A 21,737-nucleotide genomic window follows, 5' to 3' on the forward strand; every position below is an offset into this window, starting at 1 on the left:
ATCTATAGATTCCAGACATTGTATAGAAAAGCACTGTGAAGATCCCTGTCCTGTTCTGTTCCGTTCTAATTACCGGTGCATGCATCCCTCAGTCACGTATCCCCTGCTTGTTCAATCAATCACAACCCTCTCACGCGCACCCCCTTAGAGTTGTGAGCCCTTAAAGGGGACAGGAATTGCTCACTCAGGGAGCTCGGTTGTTGGAGACATGAGTCTTGCCGAAGCTCCCAGCCAAATAAAGCCCTTCCTTCCTTAACTCAGTGTCTGAGGGGTTTTGTCTGCAGCTTGTCCTGCTACACTTCCAAGGCTTTTATCCCCTGAGAAGACACTGGGTCCTAACTGTAGCTCTCAATTGAGCAGAATCAAGACAGGGCATCCCCAGGGAAAGGTGATCAGGTCTGGGTCTTGTAGTACAAATTGACCTAGGACTCTTGCATAATGGAGAGGTCCTCAAGTACCCTGCCACCTTCCCAATACTGGCTTAGGACTCTGTGGAAAATGCCCACTGGATCAGATCCCTTGGGGACCCTGTGCCCCCCCCCATCAATACCCATAAACAATGCTGTGATAGGTACTTGCCCGTGTCAAGTTGGCTAAGCTACAGCACCCAGTCATTTAATCAAACACTAATCTGGGTGTTGCTGCGAAAGTGAAGTCACCTACAGTCCATTGACTTTAAATAAAGGAGATTATCCTCAATAATGTGGGTGTACCGCATTTGATCAGTGGGAAGGCCCTATGAGTTAAAAACCGAGGTTTCTCAGAGAAGAAGAAATTCTGCCCCAAGATTGCAGTATCAACTCCTGCCTGCTCTCTGGGTTTCGGACCTGTCAGCCCCAACAATCTCATGAGCCAATTCCTGGAAACAAATCTCTTAATATAACTATAGGTCCTATTGGCTCTGTTTCTCTGCAGGATCCTGACTGAGTCCTGCTACAGCCCAGCCCTGGATGCACAGAACTTTGTCAGGGTTTCTCCATGGGATAAGAACTTCACTGGGGCCTGAGGGACTGGCTGGCTGTGGGTGCAGCCAGAGCTAGGGTGGAGGAGCCCCAGAATTTTCTTGATATGTGAATTTGGGCAAGTTACTTAATCTCCCTGAGCTAGTCTCCTTGCCTACGAAATGAGACTGAGCCTAGCTCCCTGGGAGGACCATTGGGGGATTAGGGAAAGTGAGAAATTGTGAAAATGCCGAGACTGTGCCTGGCTCCCAAGAACTATTCAGTACGTTTTTGTTAAATGTTTCACTTTGAGGGAAAGTGAGCAGAATTTTCTCTGCTGGAGAAGGACTGGAGACGGCCTGGTGAAGACGAATTGCCAGGGCTTTCTTCCTGCTCCAGCAGCTGGGGCGGGCGAGGCTTCTAATCGTCTGCTCCTGGCTCTCCTCCATGTCATCTCCCAGGTACCTTCCAGCCCTGAAATTCTATGATTATAGGGTTGCATCCTAAAATGCAGAGAAGGGCAGTGAAAATAATTAAAGACTTGGAAAACAGGACCTGAGAGGAAAGGGTTAAAGGCACTGGGATTATTTAGCCTGGAGAAGGTGTTTTAATCATACCCTTCTTTACCTAGAGAGGGTTATTTGGATGGAGGCACTGGTCAGTTTCTCTCCATCCCTTTAGAGGGCAAAGTCAGAGGGGACAGGGAACCCTCTAACAGGCAGCTAGAGGGATTGAAGTTAGACAGCAGGGTGCCTGTCTTGCCCCAATAATATCAACTATTTTACAGGACTTGTGGGGAGGTTATTTGTGGTAGGAAATGAATTAGATGACCTTTGGGTTTTCTCCTTGCTATTCGAATTCTAGACACTAATTTCCCCAGAATTGTGAAAAATAAGAGAAAAAAAAAATCAAAGAGGAAATTGAACAGGCGTGGTGGGGATAGCCCAGCAGCACTCCCCGGCCCTGCCCCTGGGCACAGTGGAGTGTCAGCCTCGGAGGCCTAGAGCTTACATGGGGCCAATCAGAGAGAAGCTTGTGCCCTGGACTTTTTCCTTGTTGCAGTATCAACAGCAAATTGTCTTCCTCAGACCTCGGAAGACGTCTTTCTTCCCCACTCCTTCCACGCACACTGAATATGAACCTGCCCCAATTCAGGAAGGCATTAGGGAAAAGAAGATGCACCGCTTATCCTGAGGCTGCAGTAGCACTGACTCCCAAGGAACATCCAGACTCAGCCAGTTCCCTCCCAGACCCTGAGCTTCTTCCCTTCTTCATCGTCATTGCCACTATCGGAATAACAAGGCTGGCTACTATTCTTTGTTGAGGGCATACTCTATGCCAAGCACTTCATACGGAGTACCCCTAATTCCATGGTACACGGTATAGGTAAGGAAATAGAAGCCCAGAGAGGTAAAGCAACTTGCCCAAGGCCACACAGCTGAGCCGGGCTCAGCCCTGTACCATCTATTCATGCTGTCTGAACTTCACTACTAACCCCTGAGAAACATAATCCTTATTTTACTGGTGAAGAAATTAAGACTGAGAAGTTGAGCAATTTGCCCTCGGTCACTCGACTGTTAATTGATGAAGCCAGGTCTCTCAGCTCCAAAACCCGTGTCTTCCCTCCTAAATGAGGATGGTGAGGCATACCCTGCTTCTTGCAGGTTCTCATCCAATGAATGGAGGGGAAAAACCCCTGGGAGACCCCCCCAAGTGGGTGATGGGCAAGGGTCACTCCTCTGTCCATCAAAGAAATTGGAGAGAATAATGACAACGAATAGCATTATTATCATGTTCATGAAGCACTAACCATGTGTCAGGCACTGTGCTAGACCCTCAACATGCTCATCTCAATCAATCCTCCCCTGAGAGTACGAAGGGGGTACTTCCATTCTCCCGTTTTAAATATGAAGCAACTGAGACACACAGAGTTTCAGTAACTTGCCCAAGGTCGCAAGGTGAATAACTAGTAGAACTGGGTTTGGAACTCCATGTACTCTGACTCCAGAACTCTCCCTCTAATCCCTTGAACTGTGCTGCAAAATTTTTTCCTCCTGAGCCAAGTGTGCTAATGAAATTGAGTCCAACAGCTACTTCTGAGCTGTCTCTAAAAGTTCTTTCCATGCCCTTCATGTTCTTCCAGCCTCCACTCCTGAGGTGCCCCAGAGCTGTCTCATTCCACATGGCAGCCCTTGTGCCTACCCTGGCCTCCTGAGCTCAGAATGGGGGAGATTCCCGCCCCAGGAGGAGGCTCTGTGGTCAGAAGCTGTTCTCCTCTCCCAGGCAAGGCCCGGCTCCCTGTGTATGGGCTCGCCTGGGGACACAACTGAGCCCAGGACGAGAACCAGAGCTGGAGCCACAACCCAAATGTGACCCAGAGCAGAGCACTCCGGGAAGGCCCAGGGAGCAGGAGGAGGCAGCCTGACCCTGCAGAGATGGGAGGTGTGGATGGCTCAGAAGGAGAGGACCCAGCTCTGCCTAGGTCACTGCCTGGCCTGAGGCTCTAGGGAGAGAGAAATGGGAGGGAAGAAGGGGACAGAGTGAGGGGACACTCAAGCACCAACTCAGTGCTATCCTGCTGGAGCCGTGTGCTGCTCCAGGAAGGGCTGGGTGGGGGCCCACTTTGAAGTCCTCATCATCCGGGCAGGGAGGCTGGGTGTGGCAGCTTCCGGCAGGGGAACTGCTAGCCTCTCCACGCCTCACCTCTTGACTAGACCCTCCCCTCACACACAAAGCCGAACCAGACTGAACCATCGGCAGCTCCCAGAAAGCGAGTGCGCCCCTTGGGCTGCCCCACATGCTGTTCCGGTGCCTCTCCACCCTCTGCGGGTCTCAGCTTAGTTGGCATTTCCTCCAAGAATGGCTGCCTGACCTCCCCGCCCCAGTCCAGGCTGAGTGACCCCTCCATGTGCCCCTGCAACTTCACTCAGTTCCCCAGGGCCTGCCTTGCCCCACTGCATTGGAATCATCTGTTTACACCACTTCCACCAGCAGGCCGTAAGTCCAGGCCATCTCTGTAGTCACAGAGTCTAACACAGTGCCCAGCAAACAGTGATGCCCAATAAGTATCTCGAGTTCACGGGTGGTTAAAACAGAACAAAGCCAGCGCAGACTGCAGGCAACTCGTGGGTACTGCCCCAAAGCCCAAGGTTTCCGGAGGACTGCCAGGCTCTCAGCTGGTCTTGGCAAGAACAGATCAGGGTGCAAGAGTTGTGGGATGCTGACTGCTGCGGCAGTGAGGCCAAGTCTGGTGGAAGGCGAAGGGTTGAGGGGGAAGGCTGCCCAGGGCAGGGCAGCTCCAGCAGGGAGGCCAGCCAGGGTGCAGGCCTGTGAACCTGGCTCAAATTTCCTCTAATCTGACAGTTTTCAAGGAAGCCAGGTGGAGGAGACATGTCGGGACAACAGCAGCCTGTCCATCCTGTTACAGATGTGCTGGCACTCAGATGACAATGAGGCAAGAGCCCTGCCTGCCTCACCCTGGGGAGACATAGGGTGGCAGAGTTGGGGGGTGGGCAAGCACCAAGGAGAAAGGGCAGGAAGCAATGCCTTGGGGTGTCTGTCCTGAGCCCCTCCCTCATGATCTCCCCTGAAGCTGGGACTGCAGTCCCTGAGCCCCAGGGCTAATCTAACCATCAATAGACCAAAGGCAATGGAGGGGGAGGAGAAGAAGAAAGCTAGGTGGGAGGGAAAGAGAAATGAAACAGGAGTGGCAGGAAGGTGAGAATGCAGCAGACAGCAAGAGCCAGAGTGAGTCAATGAGAGGGGGAAGCAGATCACATGGAGAAGCTATGTCAAAATACACTTCACAGCCGGCAGAACCCCGTCCCCAGCATCGTCTGTATGAACGCAAAACAGCCCTGTGAAGTATAATTATCCTTTTCTTCCCTTTTGTTTTATTTCACTTTTTATTATGGAAAACTTCAAAAACACACAATGTAAACACAATAGTATAATTTCAATCCTTACGTATCCATCAACCCGCTTCCACAATGAGCATGTCACGCCATTCTCCTTTCACTATATTTTCACCCACTCAATTTTTATTGTTTTTTGACATTACTATTTTTTGGGAAAACTTGCACACATTAAAATGTGCAAATAGTAGCTCTACAATGTTGATAAAATGTTTATATCCAAGCAAACCACATCCCTATTATAATATGGTACACTGCCATCTCACTGGAAATTCTCTCATATTTCTTCCCAGTCAATCCTACCACTCGCCTCCATCCCCAACTAATCCAATTTCTAGCTACAGATTAGTTTCAGCTAATCTAGAACTTCACATCAGTGGACTCGCACGATCTTCATTCCTTAGTGCCTTGCTTCTTTCTCTTAGCATAATGTCTCTGGGAACCATTCATCTGGATGCGTGAATCGTGGTTTATTTCTTTGAAGTTGCTGACTAGGATTCCACTGTATGGACACATCAGAATTTACCTAGCGATTTCCTGTTGATGAGCATTTCCTGTGCCTGACTATTGTGAATAAAGCTGCTATGAGCATTTGTTTTTGTGGGCATGTTTTCATTTCCCCTGGATAAATACCTAAGAGTGGAATTGCCACATCAACAGTAGGTGTAAGTTTAACCTTTTGAGAAACAGTCAAACCTTTTTCCAAAGTGGTTGCACTATTTTGCATTCCCACCACAAGGTACATGCATTTCAGGTGCTCTGTGATCTCATTAACATGCAGTTGTTGTAAGACTTTTAAATTGTAGCCATTCTAGCAGGTATGTAGTAGTATCACATTGTAGTTGTACTCTGTACTTTTTAATGACTAATGATGTTTAAGCAATGTTTCATGTGTTCATTGGCATTCATATATCTTCTTTTGTGAAGTATCTGTTTAAGTCTTTGGCTTATTTTTTTTGTTAGCTGGGCATAATGACACATGCCTGTAGTCCCAGCTACTTGGGAGGCAGGAGGATGGCTTGAGCCAGGGAGGCAGAGGTTACAGTGAGCCAGGATTGTGCCACTACACTCCAGCCTGGGCAACAGAGCAAGACCCTCTCTGTCAAAAAGAAAAAAATAGTATTTTGCCCATTCTTAACACGGTTGCTTGTCTTTTTATTATTGGATCATAGGAGCTCTTTGTATATTCTAGTAACAAGTCCATCAGATATATGTTTTCTGAATATCTTCTTCAAATCTGTGGTTTGTCTATTACTTTTCTTAATGATGTCCTTTTAGATTTATTGAGACATAATTTAAGGCCAGCGGGGGTGGCTCACGTCTATAATCCCAGCACTTTGGGAGGCTGAGGCGGGTGGATCATGAGGTCAGGAGATCAAGATCATCCTGGCTAACACAGTGAAACCCCATCTCTACTAAAAATACAAAATATTAGCTGGGTGTGGTGGCGGGCGTCTGTAGTCCCAGCTACTCAGGAGGCCAAGGCAGGAGAATCGCCCTGGGAGGTAGAGGTTGCAGCGAGCCGAGATCGCGCCACTGCACTCCAGCCTGGGCCACAGAGTGAGACTCTGTTTAAAAAAAAGACATAATTTATATAAAATTCACCAATTTTCAGTGTTCCAATCAATGGGTTTTTGACAAATATGTATACAGTCATGTAACCACCACAAGAAGCACAATATAGAACATTGTTGTCACTCCAAAAAGACACCTTGTACTCCCTGATAGTAAATCTCCTACCCGTAGCCCCTGGAAATCACTAATCTGCTTTCTGGCATGATAGTTTTGCCTTTCCTAGAATTTCATATGACTGGAAACTTGCAGTATGTAATCTTTCGTTTCTCGCTTTTTTCACTTAGCATAATGTTTTTGAGATTCACCCATGTTGCTGCCTGTATAAGTAGTTCCATTTGAATGTTGAATCGTATTTCATTGTAAATGTATTCCATGATGTATTTATTAATTCACCACTTGATGGACGTTTGCTGTTTGATTCAATTTGGGGTTGGCATAGATAGAGCTATTTGTTGTGCATAATTACATAAATGTCCTTGTGTGTTTATTTTCGTTTCTCCTGGGTAAATATCTAGAAGTGGGTTTGTGGGGTCATGTAATGAAAATATCTTTCACTTTTTTTCCCATCTTTTATTTTAACACTTTAAGTTCTGGGATACATGTGTAGAACGTGCAGATTTGTTACATAGGTATACACGTGTCACGGTGGTTTGCTGCACCCATCAACCTGTCATCTGCACTAGGTATTTCTCCTAATGCTATCCGTCCCCTAACCCCCCACCCCTTGACAGGCCCCAGTGTATGATGTTCCCCTCTCTGTGTCCATGTGATCTCATTGTTCAACACCCACTTATGAGTGAGAACAAGCAGTGTTTAGTTTTCTGTCCCTGTGTTAGTTTGCTGAGAATAATGGTTTCCAGCTTCATCCATGTCCCTGCAAAGGACATGAACTCATCTTTTTTATGGCTGCATAGTATTCCATGGTGTATATGTGCCACATTTTCTTTATTCAGTCTATCACTGATGGGCATTTGGGTTGGTTCCAAATCTTTGCTATTGTGAACAGTGCTGCAATAAACATACGTGTGCATGTGTCTTTGTAGTAGAATGATTTATTATCCTTTGGGTATATACCCAGTAATGGGATTGCTTGGTCAAATGGTATTTCTGGTTCTACATCCTTGAGGAATTGCCACACTGTCTTCCACAACGGTTGAACTAATTTACACTCCCACCAACAGTGTAAAAGCACTCCTATTTCTCCATATCCTCTCCAGCATCTGTTATTTTCTGACTTTTTTTTTTTTTTTTTTTTTGAGACGGAATCTCGCTTTGTTGCCCAGGCTGGAGTGCAGTGATGCAATCTTGGCTCACTGCAAGCTCCACCTCCCGGGTTCACGCCATTCTCCTGCCTCAGCCTCCCGAGTAGCTGGGACTACAGGCACCCGCCACCACGCCCAGCTAATTTTTTTGTATATTCAGTAGAGATGAGGTTTCACCATGTTCACCAGGATGATCTCGATCTCCTGACCTTGTGATCCGCCTGCCTCAGCCTCCCAAAGTGCTGGGATTACAGGCGTGAGCCACCGTGCCTGGCCTGTTTCCTGACTTTTTAATGATCGCCATTCTAACTGGTGTGAGATGGTGTCTCATTGTGGTTTTGATTTGCATTTCTCTAATGACTAGTGATGATGAGATTTTGTTCATGTTTGTTGGCCACATAAATGTCTTCTTTTGAGAAGTGTCTGTTCATATCCTTCACCCACTTTTTGATGGAGTTATTTGTTTTGCTTGTAAATCTGTTTAAATTTTTGTAGATTCTGGATATTAGCCCTTTGTCAGATGCAGAGATTGCAAAAATGTTCTCCCATTCTGTAGGTTGCCTGTTCACTCTAATGATAGTTTCTTTTGCTGTGCAGAAGCTCTTCAGTTTAATTAGATCTGATTTGCCAAATTTGGTTTTTGTGGCCATAACTTTTTGTGTTTTAGTCATGAAGTCCTTGCCCATGCCTGCGTCCTGAATGGTATTGCCTACGTTTTCTTCAGGGTTTTTATGGTTTTAGGTCTTACATTTAAGTCTTTAATCCATCTTGAATCAATTTTTGTATAAGGTGTAAGGAAGGGGTCTAGTTTCAGTTGTGTGCATATGGCTAGCCAGTTTTCCCAACACCATTTATTAAATAGGAAATCCTTTCCCCATTGCTTATTTTGTCAGGTTTGTCAAAGATCAGATGGTTGTATATGCATGGTGTTATTTCTGAGGCCTCTGTTCTGTTCCATTGGTCTATATATCTCCTTTGGTACCAGTACCATGCTGTTTTGGTTACTGTAGCCTTGTAGTATAGTTTGAAGTTGGGTAGCGTGATGCCTCCAGCTTTATTCTTTTTGCTTAGGATTGTCTTGGCTATACAGGCTTTTTTTTAGGTTCCATATAAAATTTAAAGTAGTTTTTTCTAATTCTGTGAAGAAAATCAATGATAGCTTGATGGGGATAGCATTGAATCTATAAATTACTTTGGGCAGTATGGCCATTTTCACGATATTGATTCTTCCTATCTATAAGCATGGATTTGTTTGTTTGTGTCCTCTCTTATTTACTTGAGCAGTGGTTTGTAGTTCTCCTTGAAGAGGTCCTTCACATCCCTTGTAAGTTGTATTCCTAGGTACTTTATTCCCTTTGTATAAATTGTGAATGGGAGTTCACTCATGATTTGGCTCTCTATTATTGGTGTACAGGAATGCTTGTGATTTTTGCACATTGATTTTGTATCCTGAGACATTGCTGAAGTTGCTTATCAGCTTAAGGAGATTTGGGGCTGAGATGATGGGGTTTTCTAAACATACAATCATTCATCTGCAAACAGAGACAATTTGACTTCCTCTCTTCCTATTTGAATACCCTTTATTTCTTCCTCTTGCCTGATTGCCCTGGCCAGAACTTCCAATACTATGCTGAATAGGAGTGGTGAGAAAGGGCATCCTTGTCTTGTGCCAGTTTTCAAAGGGAATGCTTCCAGCTTTTGCCCATTCAGTATGATATTGGCTGTGGATTTGTCTTAAATAACTCTTATTATTTTGAGATATGTTCCATCAATGTCTAGTTTATTGATCGTTTTTAGCATGAAGTGGTGTTGCATTTTATCAAAGGCCTTTTCTGCATCTATTGAGATAATCATGTGGTTTTGTCATTGATTCTGTTTATATGATGGATTACGTTTGTTGATTTGCATATGTTGAACTAGTCTTGCATCCCAGGGAAGAAGCTGACTTCATTATGGTGGATAAGCTTTTTGATGTGCTGCTGGATTCGGTTTGCCAGTATTTTATTGAGGATTTTGCATCAATGTTCATCAGGGATATTGGCCTGAAGTTTTCTTTTTTTGTTGCGTCTGTGCCAGGTTTTGGCATCAGGACGATACTGGCCTCATAGACTAAGTTAGGGAGGAGTTCTTTTTCTGTTGTTTGGAATAGTTTCAGAAGGAATGGTACCAGCTCCTCTTTGTACCTCTGGTAGAATTCAGCTGTGAATGCATCTGGTTCTGGGCTTCTTTTGGTTGGTAGGCTATTCATTACTGCCTCAACTTCAGAACTTGTTATTGGTCTATTCAGGGATTGGACTTCTTCCCCCTTAGGAAGGTGTATGTGTCCAGGAATGTATCCATTTCTTCTAGATTTTCTAGTTTATTTGCATAGAGGTGATTATAGTATTCTCTCATGGTAAGTTTGTATTTCTGTGGGATCAGTGGTTATATCCCCTTTATCTTTTTTGTTGTGTCTATTTGATTCTTCTCTCTTTTCTTCTTTATTAGTCTGGATAGTGGTCTACCTATTTTGTTAATCTTTTCAAAAAACAAGTTCCTGGATTCATTGATTTTTTGGGGTTTTTTGTGTCTCTATCTCCTTCAGTTATGCTCTGAGCTTAGTTTTCTTGTCTTCTGCTAGCTTTTGAATTTGTTTGCTCTTGCTTCTCTAGTTCTTTTAATTGCGTTGTTAGGGTGTTGAGTTTAGATCTTTCCTGTTTTCTTTTGTGGGCATTTAGTGCTATAAATTTCCCCCTAAACACTGCTTTAGCTGTGTCCCAGAGATTCTGGTACATTGTGTCTTTGTTCTCATTTGTTTCAAAGAACTTATTTATTTCTGCCTTAATTTCATTGTTTACACAGTAGTCATTCAGGAGCAGGTTGTTCAATTTCCATGTAGTTGTGCGGTTTTGAGTGAGTTTCTCAATCCTGAGTTCTATTTAATTGCACTGTGGTCTGAGAGACTGTTTGTTATGACTTCTGTTCTTTTGCATTTGCTGAGAAGTGTTTTACTTCCAATTATGTGGTCAATTTTAGAATAAGTGTGATGTGGTGCTAAGAAGAATGTATATTCTGTTGATTTGGGGTGGAGAGTTCTGTAGATATCTATTAGGTCCGCTTGGTCCAGAGCTGAGTTCAAGTCCTGAATATCCTTGTTAATTTTCTGTCTGGTTAATCTGTCTAATATTGACAGTGTGGTGTTAAAGTCTCCCATTATTATTGTGTGGGAGTCTAAGTCTCTTTGTAGGTCTCCAGGAACTTGCTTTATGAAGCTGGATGCTCCTGTATTAGGTGCATATATATTTAGGATAGTTAGCTCTTCTTGTTGCATTGATCCCTTTACCATTATGTAATGCCCTTCTTTGTCTCTTTTGATCTTTTTTGGCTTAAAGTCTGTTTTATCAGAGACTAGGATTGCAACCCCTGCTTTTTTTGCTTTCTATTTACTTGGCAAATATTCCTGCATCCCTTTATTTTGAGTCTTTGTGTGTCTTTGCATACGAGATGGGTCTCCTGAATACAGCACACCATTGGGTCTTGACTCTTTATCCAATTTGCCAGTCTGTGTCTTTAAATTGGGCCATTTAGCCTGTTTACATTTAAGGTTAATGTTGTTATGTGTGAATTTGATCCTGTCATTATGATGCTAGCTGGCTATTTTGCCTGTTAGTTGATGCAGTTTCTTCATACTGTCGATGGTCTTTACAATTTGGTATGTTTTTGCAGTGGCTGGTACCAGTTTTTCCTTTCCATATTTAGGGCTTCCTTCAGGAGCTCTTGTAAGGCAGGCCTGGTGGTGACAAAATCTCGCAGCATTTGCTTGTCTGTAAAGGATTTTATTTCTCCTTCACTTTTGGCTGGATATGAAATCCTGGGTTGAAAATTCTTTTCTTTAAGAATGTTGAATATTGGCCCCCACTCTCTTCTGGCTTGTAGGGTTTCTGCAGAGAGATCCACTGTTAGTCTGATGGGCTTCCTTTTGTGGACAACCCAACCTTTCTCTCTGGCTGCCCTCAAACTGTTTTCCATAGTGGCTATGCTATTTTGCATTCCCACCAACAAATTGTAAGACTTCCAGTTACTTCTCATCCTGCCAACACATCATATATTCAGTCTTTATAAATTTTAACCATTCTAGTGATTGTACAGTGGTATCTCAGTGTGGTTTTAAAGTGAGCTTATCTAGTGACTAATAATGTTAAGCTTCTTTTCATGTGCTTATGTGCCACTTGCTTCCCTTTATTAGCGAAATATCTCTCCATATCTTTTGCCCAGTTTTTAATCAGGTTGTTTGTCTTCTGACTGAGTAGGAAGAGCTTTTTAAAAGATATTTTGAATTCAAGTCCTTTGTTAGATACATGTTTCACAAATAGTTTCTGCCCCATTATAGCATACCTTTTTAATCTTCTTAATCATATCTTTTAAAAAGCAAGTTTTGGCCAGACATGGTGGCTCACACCGGTAATCCCAGTACTTTGGGAGGCTGAGGTAGGCAGATCACCTGAGGTCATGAGTTTGAGACTAGCCTGGCCGACATGTTGAATCCCCATCTCTACTAAAAATAAAAAAAAATAAAAAAATAAAAAATTAGCCGGGCATGGTCTTGGGCACCAGAAATCCTAGCTACTCAGGAGTCTGAGGCAGGAGAATCCCTTGAACCCAGGAGGTGGAGGTTGCAGTGAGCTGAGATCATGCCACTGCACTCCAGCCTGGGTGACAGGGCAAGACTGTGTCTCGAAAAATAAATAAATAAATAAATAAATAAATAAATAAATAAGAAAAGCAAGGTTTTTTTTTTTTTTAAGGAAGTCTGATATATTGATTTTTTTTTTCTTTAAGATTTGTGCTTTCTATGTCCTATCTAAGAAATTTTGGTGTTTACCTCAATTTGGGGTTGGTATAGATAGAGCTGCATAACAGGTTATAAAGATTTTAAATCTTAGATCCACTATTTCAAGTTAATTGTTGCTTATGATGTGAGATAAGGACCATTTTTTAAATTGTATATGGATACCCAATTGTTCTAGCACCATTTGTTGAAAAAACTATCATTTCCCCCATTGAATTGCCTTGGCACCTTTGTGAAAAATCAATTATCTACATATATATAAATCTATTTCTGGACTCTCTATTCTGTTCAGTGATCTAAACGTTTACTTTATTCCATAAGACACTATCTAATTACTATAACTTTGTTGTAAGTCTTAAAAATCAGGTAGTAAGTCCTCCAAGCTTGGTCTTTGTTTTTCATAATTTTTGTACCTATTATGATCCATGGTGTTTCCATATGAACTTTAGGATCAGATTACAAAATTCTTTAAAAATCTGCTGTGATTTTGACTAAGAGTTCGTTAAATCTGAAGATCAATTTGGGGAGGATTGACAGCTTAACAATATCAAGTCTTAATAATATCAATATGTACCATGAACATGGTATATTTCTCTATTTAGATCTTTAACTTCTCCCAGCAGTTTTGTAGTTTTTAGTGCACTATACAAATTTTAGCTAATTTATTCCTAAGTATTTCATGTTTTTGTGCCATCATAAATGTTATTTTCCATTTAAATCCCAACTGTTAGTTTCTAGTACATAGAAATACAATTAGGCCAGGCACAGTGGCTCATGCTTGTAATCCTAACATATTAGGAGGCTAAGGTGGCAACTCCAGCTTGAGGCCAGGAGTTTGAGAACAGCCTCAGTAATGTAGCAAGACCTTGTCTCTACAAAAAATTTAAAAATAAAAAAGTCAGTCAGGTGTGGTGGCACATGCCTGTAGTCACAACTACGTAGGAGGCTAAGGTGGGAGGATTGCTTGAGCCCAGGAGCTCAAGGCTACAATAATTGTGCCACTGCACTCCAGCCTGGGTGATAGAGTGAGGCTCCCTCTCAAAAATAATAATAATAATAATAATTAATTTTTGTATATTGAACCTCTATCCTGCAACATTGCTAAACTCATTTATTAACTGTAGTGTCTTAGTTTGCTTGTGGATTCCCTAAGATTTTCTAGATAGAAAATTATGTTGCTTATGGCCGGGCGTGATGGCTCACACCTGTAATCCCAGCACTTTGGGAGGCTGAGGTGGGCAGATCACGAGGTCAGGAGATCAAGACCATGCTGGCTAACACAGTGAAACCCTGTCTCTACTAGAAATGCAAAAAAAAATTAGCCAGGAGTGGTGGCAGGCACCTGTAGTCCCAGCTACTAGGGAGGCTGAGAAAGGAGAATGGTGTGAACCCAGGAGGCAGAGCTTGCAGTGAGCGGAGATCATGCCACTGGACTCCAGCCTGGGCAACAGAGCGAGACTCCATCTCAAAAAAAAAAAAGAAAGAAAATTATGTTGTTTGTAAATAAAAACAATTATGAACCTTCTCATCTGTGTCTTTTTTCTTTTTCTGGAAGTCTTGCACTGGTAGGACCTCCAGTACACTGTTGAATAGAAATAGTTGTAACAGACTTATTTGCTTTGTTCCTAATCTGAGAGGAAAAACATTCCATTCTTCACTACTAAGTATAATGTCAATTGTAGGATATTTTTAAATAGATGCCCTTTTCCAGATTGTGTAAGTTCCCTTGTATCCCTAATTTGCTAAGATTTTATCATGAATCTGTGTTGAATTTTGTCAAAAACTTTCTCTTAATCTACTGACATGATCATTTTTTTTTTCCTTTTTAGGTGTCTTTATATGGTACATTCATTTTCTATTGCTGCCATAACAAACTTAGTGGCTTAAAACAATACAAATTTATTATCTAATAGTTCTGGAGGTCAGAAGCCCAAAATGGGCTAAACTCAAGGTGTTGACAGGGCTGCATCTTTTCTGAAGGCTGTAGAAGATAACTTGTTTCTTTGCCTTTTCCAGCTTTTAGAGGCTGCACATGTTCCCTGGCTCATGGCTTTTTTCCATCTTCAAAGCCAGCATTTGTAACACTCCAATCTCTGCTTCTGTCATGACACATCTTTTTGCCTTGACTCTGACTCTCCTGCCTCCCTCTTTTAGGTACAAGGACCTTTGTGATTACATTGGACCCACCCTGATAATCCAGAATAATCTCTCATCTCAAAATCCTTAACTTAATCATATCTGCAAAACATCTTTTGCTACGTAAAGTAGCATATTCACATGTTCTGTGGATTAGGACATAGATATTATGACTACCACATGTGATAAATTATAGATTGACTTTTTAAAAATATGGTTAAAAACACATAACATTTACCCTTTATCATTTTTAAGTATACAGTTCAGTAGTGTTAACTACATTCACATTGTTGTATAACAGATCTCTGAAGTTTTTCATCTTACAAAACTAAAACTCTATACCCATCAAACAACAACTCCCCATTCTCCCTTCCCAACTCGACAAAACCACCATTCTACTTTCTGTTTTCATGATTTTGACTACTTTAAATATCTCATATAAATGGAATCATACACTATTTGTCCTATTACGACTGCTTATTTTACTCAGCACAATGTCTCCAACGTTCATTCAAGTTGCACATAAATTGACTTTTGAAACTAAAAGTAGATCTACCACTCAATCCAGCAACACTACTACTGGGTAACTACCCAGAGAAAAAGAAGTCATTATACAAAAAAGACACACACATGCATGCAGGCACACTCACGTTTATAGCAGCACAATTTGCAATTACAAAGACATGGAACCAACCTAAGTGCCCATAGACCAATGAGTGGATAAAGAAAATGTGATGTACATAAACTGTGGAATACTACTCAGCCATAAAAAGGGAATAAATAATGTCTTTTGCAGCAATTTGGATGGAGCTGGAGGCCATTAGTCTAAGAGAAGTAACTCAGGAATGGAAAACCAAATACCGTGTATCCTCACTTGTAAGTGGGAGCTAAGCAATGAGGATGCAAAGACGTACAGAATGATATAATGAACTTTGGGGATTTGTGGGTGGGGAGGTTGGGAGTGAGGTGAGGGATAAAAGACTTCATATTGGTTACAGTTATACTGCTCAGGTGATGGGTGCACTAAAATCTCAGAATTCACCACTATAGAATTCATCCATGTAACCAAAAACCACTTATACCCCAAAAGCTATTTAAATAAAATAAATAAATAAAGATTTTAAAATTTTAAAAAAGTGACTTTTGAATGTTAAGCCAACCTTGAATTCCTAGGATAAATCCCATTTGGTCATACTTTATTATTCTTTTTATATATTGCTGATTTTTTTCCTGCTAAAATTCTGTTTAGAAATGTTTTCTCCCCTTCTCTTTTCTGCAACAGTTTTTGTAGAATTGGTATTTTTTAAAAATGTTTAGCATCCCAGAAATGGCTTGTACTGGCTCATGACAATGTACTTTCAAATTCTCAGAAATTTTGTAAGCCAGTTGTTAAATACAGGCAGTATTAAAAATTAAATTATGTTAAAAACAAAAGTAATACATATGGAATGAATACTCATCATGTCTTAAATATTTTTGCTACATTTTATTAATATCAATACCATTAGGGTATTTATGACTATTTCATTTATGTGGCATTATCTTTATATATATTTGTGCATATATATTTATGTGCACATCTTTTTATCTCCATGATGAGTGACATCACATTGGTAGCAAGAAATTGACCATAGTGGGAATATTTACACTATGGAAACTGGCAGATGCTACAAAACAGGTTGTTGTTTTTTCTAGAGTGCCAGGTGTAAAACATTTACCAATACACCTGGGGGTAGAATGCACTAGTGAAACCACTTGATCCTGGAGTTTTCTTTATGAAAAGGGTTTCACTTTTTTAAAACTATGAATGTAATTCTTTTAACAGATATAAGATACTCAAGTTATTTCTTATTGAATGACCTTCGTAGTTTGTGTTTCAAAGATTATGTCCATTTTATCATCTAAGTCGTTGAATTTATTGGCGTGTAGTTGTTTATAATATCTCCTTAGGTTTTTTTCAACATTTGTAAGATCTGTAGTGACATCCTTGCTTTAATTCCTGATATTGGTAATTTGTGTCTTCTCTCTTTTTTTCTTGATCAGTCAGGTTAGAGTTTTATCAATTGTATTGATCTTTTCTGTGGTATAAGGACTAAAATTAAGGTTCAATATTATGTGCTACCTTGACATCTGATGAAAACAGGAGGGCCTCATCTAGCCTAGCCCCAACTTCTTCATTCCACTCTGCTCCTATCCCCTAGCCAAATCCTCTTAATAAAGAGAACGAGGTGCAGTTAAACAAGCCAACCACAGCCTCCTGCAGGAACCATGGGGCACCCCATTCTCTTAGTGCTACAACCTGCCCCCCACAGCCTCTGGTTGTTCTCTGCTCACAAGTACAACCCCCATGTGATTGTCCAACTCTGTTCCCAAGTGCAACACCCCTGCATGAGATGTGGTGTCCTCTTCCCGCTGGCTATGAGTATGTGTAACTAAAAAACTGTTGTCAGTTTCATCTGGTGTCAGGCGTTGTGTTATCCCCATAACCCTAGGGTGGGAATTTCTCTCTCACCTACTTGGTTAATAGGAAGCAATTTAAATACTTCCCAAATGATACATTTGATACTTCATGGATTTTTCTTTTTCTCTCATTTTTTAATATTTCATTGATTTCTGTTTTCATCTTTTTATTTCCTTCATGGGGTTTAATTGGATTTAATTTTCTCTTTCTTGTCTGGTTTCTTTTGGCAGTAGCTCAGGTGATTGATTTTAGAACATATTTTTCTAATAAAAGCATATAATACTGTATGTTTCCATCTAAGCATTGATTTAGCTACATCCAAGAAACTTTGATATATTATTTGCATGCTTTTTTCATCTATAGTAGAATCTTTTTTGTACTAGGATAGGAATCACCTTTTGGACTCACTCCTTAGAAGTCCCCAGAAGATGACTTACGCATCTCCATAGGCAAATTGGTGATTCTTTGCAATAACAACTTTTTGGGATTCTTAGATGCCAAGTAGTGACTGACAACACTTAAGTTCTTAATAGAGGTTCAGTCCTCAAGTGGGAAGTATGTGTGATTTACAACTGTAGGTATTACAAAAAAGATAATCCACTGACCAGCAAGCATATTGGCCTTTCTTCTCACATAGAAGGAACTCCTAGTCTGAAATCATATGATCGAGGTGGTACTGGGTGTGGAGAATTATTTCCACTTCCTCTTAGTCCTACCGAGATGGTGCTGCAGTGGCAATTTTGGCCAATGAAGCATTTGCACAGGAGTATGGACTGCAACCCAAAGAGTTCCACATGGCTGATGAGGCCTCAGGAAACTTACAATCATGGCAAAAAATGAAGGGGAAGCAAGGCGTGTCTTACATAGTGGCAGAAGAGAGAGAGCTCTGTATGCTTTTTTATTCAGTTCAAAACATTTTCTAATTATCCTTTTGATTTGGTTTATTTAGAAATCTGCTGTCCAATTTCCAAATATTTGGGGGATTTTCTAGATATATTTTGCTTATTGATGTCTGATTTTATTTCACTGGTGTCAGAGAACGTATTTTCTATGGTTCCACACTTCTTAAATCTTGAGACCTGTTCCAGAATATTGTCTATCTTGGTAGATCTTACTTGTGCAATTGAAAAGAATGTATGTTCTGCTTTGTTGGATACAGTACTCTGTAAAATGTCAATTAGGTCAAGTTATTTGATGTTGTCATTCAAATATTTTATGCCCTAACTGATATTCTTTTGACTTGTTTTATCAGTTACTGAGAGAAGAGTGTTAAAACCTTCAATGATAATTGTGAACATATCTATTTCTCTTTTCAGATCAGTTTTTGCTTCATATAGTTTCAAGCTCTTTTATTAAATGCATAAACATTTCAGATTTTTGTCCTATTGATTATTTTACCTCATTTTTATTAGGAAATATTTCTTTGTTCTTTGTAATATTCAAAGTCTACTTTGATCAATATTTATATAGTCTCCCAAATATCTTTTCATTAGTGTTTGCATGGCATATTTTTGCCATCATTTTAATTTTAATCTATTTATGTGTTTACAATTACATTGAATTTCCTATAAATAACATTGTAGTTGAATCTTCCTTTTTTTAATCCAATATGACAAACTCTGCTATTTAATTAAAGTGTTTAGACCATTTACACTTAATGTAATTATCACTATTCCTGGGTAAAAAGCTACCTTCTTGCTATTTGTTATTAGCTCAATTTGTTCTGTGTTCCTTTTGTCCCTCTTTTCTGCCTTATTTGGAAGTAAGTAAGGACTTTTTATGATTCCTTTTTATCTCCATTTGTGGTATATCAGCTGTTTCTCTTTATTTTATTTTTAGTGATTGCTCTAGACTTTACAATATACACCTTTAGCTTACCACATCTATCTTCAAATAATCTTTACCATTTCACATATTTTAAAACAGGGGTCAGTAAACTTTTTTCATAAAGTATCAGACATTAAATATCTCACACTTTTTGGGTCATACCGTCTCTGTTGCAACTACTCAACTCCACCATTGAAGCAAAAACTTATCCATAAATGAATGATCTGTATTCCAATAAAATGTTTACAAACACTGAAATTTGAATTTCATATAATTTTCACATGTCACAAAATATTATTTATCTTTTGGTTTTTTTCTCAACCATTTAAAAATGTAAAAACCATTCTTAGGTCATGGGCTATCGAATAACAGGTGGATAGCTGATTTAACTTATGGGCCATAATTGACCAACTCCTGGTATAAAAGCTTTATAACAATGTACAGGCCAATTTATATTTCCTTCTCATCCTTTGTGATATTGTTGTCATAGAATTTTACTTCTAAATCTGTTACAAAGCCAAAATACTGTGCTGTTATTGTTGTTTCAAATATTCAATTAAATTTTTTAAACTTTTGAGTAAGGAAAAAATTTTTATATTTACGTATATATCTTTCAATCATTTCCAGTGTCCTTCACTCCTTTGGGTAGAGTCAGATTCTCATATGGTATTATCTTTCTTCTGTCTGAGACCTTCCTCTAAGTATATATATATATATATATTTTTTTTTTTTGTAGTGCAGTTCTACTGGCAGTGAATTTTCTCAGTTTCTGTTTGTCTGAAAGGCCTTTGTTTTATCTTCATTTATGAAAGATATTTGACTTGCTATAGAATTCTAGGACACAGGGGTTGTTTTTTGTTTGCTATCCTTCTTGCAGTACTTTAAAGATGTCACACCTTTATCTTCTGGCTGTCTTTTTTTTTTTTTTTTAATGAGAACTCTATTACCATTCTTATCTTTGTGCTCTGTACATGATGTCTTTTTTCCTCTGCCTACTTTTGAGATTTTTTTCTTTATCATTGATTTTCAGATATTTCATTATAATATACCTTGATGTCATTTTCTTTATTTTTATTCTACTTGGGTTCATTGAACTTTTTAGATCTGTGGATTTATACTTCTTATTGGATTTGGGAACATTTGAGTAATAAATTTTTGAAATAATTTTTTTCTATTTTTCCCCCTCCCATCATCCCCTTATAATTCCAATTACATTGCTCCACAGGTCATTGAAGTTCATTTTTTAACTCAGAATTTTTCTCTATGTGTTTTATTTTGTATAATTTATATTGCTCAATCTTCAAGCTCATCAATCCTTTTTTTCTTGCAATGTCTGATATTCCACTAATCCCATTCACTGTATTTTTTATTTCAGATACTTTCATTTCTAGAAGTTCCATTTGAGTCTTTTTAGTACTCATTTCTCTCTCATTAAGTTCATGCATTCCTCTACCTTCTCTAACTTATGAATCATATTTATAATAACTTTTTTAACATTCTTGTTTGTTAATGTTATTATATCTGTTTTTGATTGGTTGATTTATCTCCTGAATATGGGTCATATTCCCTCATTATTTTTGTGTCTAGAAATTTTAATTAAATGTTGGGCATTCTCAATTTTATATCACTGGGTGCTGGACTTTTTTGTGTTTTTTAAAGTAGTACTGGACTTTATTCTGGTGCATAAGTTAAGTTGGATCCTTGCAAACCTTATGATTAAGCTTTGTAATTAAAGTGGGCCCATTGCAGCCTTTAGATTAGAATTAATTTAACCTAGTACTAAGCCAATACCCTTCTAACATTCTATCTAATGTCCCATGTATTATATGATCTCTCAACTCTGGCTGGTAGGAACACAAATTCTAAGTTCCATATAAGCTCCAGAAACTGTTCTGTCCACTCTTTTATTATTATTATTATGTCAAGAGCTTTAGGGTTATAAGTAGTTTTTGGTTAAATGGACATTAGTGACTCAGAAGGCAGGAGGGTGGAAGGGGGATGAGGGATGAAAAACTACCTATTGGGTACATTATATGCTATTTGGGTGACGGGTATACTGAAAACCCAGACTTCACCACTATACAATTCTGCCCATTCTTTGGTGATTCTTCAGCTTTGGGTCATTCACTCTCACAGATTATAAATCCAAGTTAGCCAGTCGAAGACTCAGGGGACACCTATGAAGATCTCAGACCTCTGTCTGTTTCTGTGAACCTTTCTCCTCTTTGGTACTCTGCCCTGCAAGTTCAAGCACCTTAGCTTCCGTGAACTGCAACTTTCTCCTCAATTCAGTGAGACTACCAGGTCTATTTTGCTTCTCTCCCCCTGCTCTGTGACCTGGAAACTGCCTCCAGGCAATAAGCCAAAGCAATTGTAGGGCTCTCTTCATTTGTTCCCCTTCTCTTAAGGATCACAGCCCTATACTGACTATTATTTAATGTCTGTAAAACATTTTTTCACATATTTTGTCCAGTTTTCTAGTTGTTTAAAGTGGCAAGGTAAGTCTAGCTGCTGTTACTCTATTATGCTGAAAGCAGAAATGCTTCTTGATGAGCAAAATTTGTTTTTTTTATTTTAATGAAGTCTAATATATTATTTTTTTCTTTAATGATTATTGATTTCTGGGTTCCATTCAAGACATCTCTGCCTACCTTTGAGTCTTAAAAATATTATTCTATGCTTACTTTTAAAAAACATATATTTTAAGCTGCTATATTTAGATCTATGATCCAATTCTAATTAATTTTTTGATATATGGCATAAGGTTCAAGGGTCAAGGTTCATTTTCTTCAG

Source organism: Macaca nemestrina, chromosome 12 (genome assembly GCF_043159975.1).
Source record: "Macaca nemestrina isolate mMacNem1 chromosome 12, mMacNem.hap1, whole genome shotgun sequence".
In the NCBI taxonomy this organism is placed as follows: Eukaryota; Metazoa; Chordata; class Mammalia; order Primates; family Cercopithecidae; genus Macaca; species Macaca nemestrina.